General features: G+C 38.1%; 1 long non-coding RNA gene across 1 annotated transcript; it reads right to left on the bottom strand.

Moving 5' to 3' along the window:
- Positions 1-1,018: 1,018 nt before the first annotated feature.
- Positions 1,019-1,963, bottom strand: LOC121077364. Its single transcript, XR_005823997.1, has 2 exons — positions 1,883-1,963; positions 1,019-1,630 (listed from the first exon to the last, which is right to left on the bottom strand). It is a non-coding gene; the product is annotated as an uncharacterized LOC121077364 (long non-coding RNA).
- Positions 1,964-5,240: the final 3,277 nt, after the last annotated feature.

Raw genomic sequence — 5,240 nt, 5'->3', positions numbered from 1 at the left:
CAGGAATACCAGGAATTTTAATGATTTCCTGTGTCAAGTCTGAGGGTCCTCCTCCACCATTCAGGAGTGACACAGTGTAAACAACAGCAGAGTAACCTCGAAAGACGAGTGAGCTTTCTAAGAATTAAAAACAAACTAGTATGCAGCTTTTTTTCATAGTATACTGGAGAACAAGCATACCAGAAGCCTGTTCAAATTTCAATTAAGAAAATGAAACAGCAGTTTGTATCAAACTCTGACTCATTTTAGCTACTGAGAGCTGGGCTAACAGTCTAGCGGTAACACCACTGCAAATTCACGAGGAACCATTCAGTCTTTTGTTCTCCCAAACAACCAGGAATTAGGGAACCTTGCTACACACAGAATTTACAGGGCAAGAAATTTCAGCACAGGAAATTATATGAAGAGGCCAATATCAAAGAGTCAGAAAAGTCTATTTTTCCCAGGAATCCATGAAATAAAAATGAGAGAATAAATAAAAAGAGAACCTGCAAACTTCTAACACAGATGGAGACCAAAAATGCTTTTCTCCAATACATTTTTCCTAGGGAGAGAGGTAATAAGCTCTAACTGTGGATAGAAAACGTCCCCAGAGATGTTGATGAATGGCTAGGCGACTGGGTTGATAGTAGGAGTGTGTAAGTAAGAAGATGGCTAAATAATTTTTAATTTCAAAAAAAAATATTTTCATATTTTACAAGGTTTAAGGTCTTGCTGGAAAGAATTATTTTTCTTACAGGATTTACATAGCAATTCTTGCAGTTCTGTTGAATTCGGGTATGTGTATGTTAGAACCAATATGTTATTAGCGTTAGAATGCTCCAGAAAGGTTTTTAAAGTCAGAAATATTCCATATTTGTTTCCAATTTGCATGGCAACAGGAAACTATCATGATATATTTACATTTGCATGTGTACACATATATATGTGTGTACAGGGAATTTAGAAGTACAATAATCTTGGAGGCATGCTGAATATGTTCATACTGAAGAAGAGAAAGAGGCAGGCTGCCTGATAACTGAAGAAACTTTTCTCTTTATTCTGCACAGGCAGGCAGGAAAGGGAGTGCAACATAAGCAAGACATTTCATTTGTGGTTGAATCCACAGATGAGCTATTGTAGAAAGTATTCTCCAAAACATGCTTACATGAGAGATGGGGCACGTGGTAGTGATTAGATTTAGTACCAGCAGGGCAGCTTTATGACACAGAAACATTACAGTTTGAAAGCTGCGAACGTGCTTCAGTGTCAGAAGGCTGCCCCTTTCTTGTTACAGAGCCTTAATGGGAATTAGTGGAGCTCTGCACCTTCTCAGAAAGTGCTCAGCACCTTTTAGCTTCGGCTGATGTTATGGTTGGAAAGATTCAAAGCTGGAGACAATGTTTTCTTGTAATAGTCAAACATGCTGGAAAACAAAGGGGAAAGCATGCCTCACATTCCACTGAAGTCAGTGGTTTCTGTCTCTTTTTGCACTTCAGATCACTTCCAGTCCCCTTTGGCAGAAAGGCAGAACTTGTGTTCAAGTCTGTGTTGTCTGCTTTCATACACGGCTCCTGAGCTCACACCTCTCAGACAGGGAGTGATGCACCCTTTGTGCTGTTTCTGCTGTGTCCAGTCAATGCCTTCTTGCCTGTTAGCCAATAGATTAGCAATAAGAAAAAAAGAGATTATAAAAAACAAATGCATTTTGTTTGTTTGTTTGTTTGGTTGTTTTTTTCTCTAGATGATACCTGTATAAGTTTAGTCAGTGGAACATTTAGTTGGATTTATTGGTACATTGGATCTATAAAAACATGAGAAGGAAAAATGTTGTTTATTTGTCTGCACGTCAGTAATTAAGTAAAAGTTTGGAAACACAATACCTAGACACAACAACTAATACCTTGTAATTCTCAGGGCATCCTTCAAGCCTTGATTTAACAACCATTCTGAAGAATGTTGAGTGCTGTTCTTTGGGATTCTTCTTCTGCTAGAAAGAAGATTACACAGCAGATGGGAATGATTTTAGAATCAGTTTACTTTAACCAAATTAAGAAGGTTAAGATCATTCTTAATTGTAGAATTAATTTATTCATTGAAACATTTGAGAAAATACTTTACTATCTCTAGAATGTTTTGGATTTAACACGTACATTTCAACCTTTATGTGTTTCTCTGTTTCTGCTTTTTTATCTCTTATTTTTCTAGACTATAAATCAATAGAAGGCTAAATTTTCAGGTCTGGACTTTGCTTCAATGGCTATTTTTCCAAACCAGAGAGAATAGAAACATCAATAGTAATAAAAAACACAGAAGACTCTCCACTAAGCATATAATTGTTCCTCTAGTCTCAGTAATTCCTGATTGGATTCATGCCGATGAATGACAGAATCCCTATTAGTTTCATTTTTTGATGTAGTCTCTCTGTCAGATTTCCTCTCACGTTTCCCTTTATCCTTAAACTATTGCTCATGAGAGCACTCTGAATGACAGACAGTACCATGTCAGCATTTCATATATAACATTTCAGTTGTTTTCTAATTGTTCAGTTTTACATATGGATTTAATTTGTTCGTTTAACAAAAGGCAGGATTACATGAACACATATGATTTAGCAAATATGCAAGATTGTATTATAAAAATACACAACTACTGGGCTTGCTAAAAGGAAGTGTCAGGGGCCCTCCCAACATGAATTGTTTGTTACTTTCCTATTCAGCCACTATAAAGAACTCATTAAATGCCAAATTATTTCCCTAAACAATGAGCAGCACTGGTTCCTCTTTGGCCTCCGTGCTTATTAATTTAGAATTACAACTTCCTTAATTGATGCATAGATTCAAAGGAAAAGGAAATCCATCAGTGAAGCTATTTTTGAGTCAGTTGTGGTCAAGGAAAATATCAAAAATAGCCTGTAATGATGAAAACAGGATTCAGTTTTCAGGCCCCTAAATCTAAAAAGCAGCAATATGATTTTTTTCCAAACATCCTCACATTTTATTTTACCCTTAGGCTGGGGCCGTATGAGACATCAGCCTGATGTGTCTGTTGGTTTTTGAAGTTCTAAATGCTTGATAGCAGAAGAGTAGCTTTCCCTCCATTTGAATGAAAGCACTGCTTGAACAGCATTTTGGTATGCAAAAGCATTTATGTTTGTGAATGAGAAGAAATTTGAGATATTATTTGGGAGAGATGGAGCAAAGATGGCATTACAGAAAGCATTTCAATAAAGTGTAGTAGATGTATTTGGGGAAATTACAGAAACTCAGAAGTCTAAAAGAAAGAAAAAACAGAAAAGCCAAAAAGGAAAAAAAATAATAAAGAAAAAGTCTTTTAAAATAGTTCCATTGAAATATTTGCTATCAAAGTGTATGCAAAGTGTATATCTAAAGAACACATCTGACAGGATAACAAATTAAACTCACTGAGGGTTTTGCAGGTGCAAAGCCTATGTAAACTTAATGGGTGTGTTCCACAGAGTGCTGATATCTTTATCTTCCACAGAAGCCAAAGGGAATTGAAAGTTCTTAGTATTTTGCAAAATCAAACCCATGTATGGTCCCCCCCCCAAAAAAAAAGAAAAAAAAAAAAAAAAAGAACCAGTTTGATTGTAGTAAGCTATAGTGAGACTCACAGTAACGTGATAAAAAGCGATGTAGTACTGCCTCCTGAGCACAGCTGAAGGCAGCTGGAGGCCGGTGGGAGAGCTCTGGCAGGGTTGACTAAAGAGAGAAAGGAGCAATTGCTGTGAAAGGTCTGTAAGCCAAAAGCTGAGCAAAGACTGATGCGTAGCTCAATGCAACACATAAAAGGAGAATAAAATACATACTGAATGAATGTAAAGTTTTGTAACAGCTGGAGCAGTGCTGGGGTCAGACAACAGACAGTGGAGATCACAGGATGCCTCTAAACCCAGCAGGCTCCAGCAGAAATCAGTGGCAACATTATTAGTAGCAGGACATCTGTTAATGAATTTAGGTAACTTCAGTAACAACCCTGCTCGTGGTGCTGGTCATTTAGTAATGCTTCTGGGCTTTGTCAGGACTGACCCCTACCACGACCTTTCACGACCCCTAACAGTACTGGTTTACAGAACTGCTAACAGGTAGTTACATTTTTAGCAGAGCTTCTCTGTATTATGTGAATTCACTTACCATGCAGAAAAAAAAATAGTTTATTAAAGGGCAAAATAACAAACCATGTGATGGTCAACATCATTTTATGGCTCTAGCCACACCTCTGTTTTCCCGAGTCACACCAATTTTCTGGGTGTTGCTACTGGGAAACACAACAACTGAATGCTTTGCTAGCACAATAACAGAGTTCTGAAGACACTGATACCATTTTCATTTATATTGCACTCTTTTATAAGTACACTCAGTAACTCCTGACTTACTTTCTCACAGAACGTGCAGCACGGTCTGGGTCTGATTTTCATGAGCCTTCGTTGCTACCATAGCACGTGATAGGTTCATCTGATGTTGTTATATTTTCCTATACTAACCTTTTGGGGGAGGAAAAAATAAATAACGGTTTGACACACACACGAGGAATGTTGGTCTGCAACCCAGGTCAATGTAAGCCTGCAAAATTCCTCTTGGTTTTATTGCTGGCATTGTCGTTAACAATGTTCTGTGCCTGTTATCTGGTCAGATGAATTCTTTTTCTGTTATTTCAAGACATTCCAGTACATTGAGCTTAAAGCTGTCATTGATGTGTATGCAGTTTATAAAATAATGTTACCATTACCTCACCATTTCTCCTTGCAACAAGATATCCTCCCTTCTAGTGTTCTGCCCTGCAGTATGACAATGTCATGTAATCCTTCCAGTGATTTTTCCTCAGTAAAATCTATGTCTGTGGTTTTCATATTACTTGAATTACTGTGCTGTTGTTGCAGATTTCCTCGCATTTCTGCTGAGGGATAGTGTGGAAGGTTATTTGGTTTTAGGTGCTGTCTGACTTAGAGCAACCGCGTCCGTAGGCAGTAGTTTGCTATCTACCTCATTTTAAAGGCAGCCAGAAAACCATTGCTCTCTTTACAGTCTGGGCCTCGATAACAAAAACTTTGTCTCACACCAGTGATTTCAGCAGTGTGACTCCATTCCAGCAACCCCTGACAGTGGGTGGAGTGGTAGGAACTTCATTTTGCCGACACCACCAAGATCATGTTGCTTGTTGCTGCTGCTCCCCCTGTTCCTACTTCATTTCTTGCTTTCCGTGTATTCCAACATGTGTTCCAGTAGTGGACAATGTAGCTC

This window comes from Cygnus olor, chromosome 13 (assembly GCF_009769625.2).
Source record: "Cygnus olor isolate bCygOlo1 chromosome 13, bCygOlo1.pri.v2, whole genome shotgun sequence".
Lineage (NCBI taxonomy): Eukaryota > Metazoa > Chordata > Aves > Anseriformes > Anatidae > Cygnus > Cygnus olor.
Note: the sequence above shows the minus strand (reverse complement) of the source record. Positions and strands in the feature narration are given on the sequence as shown.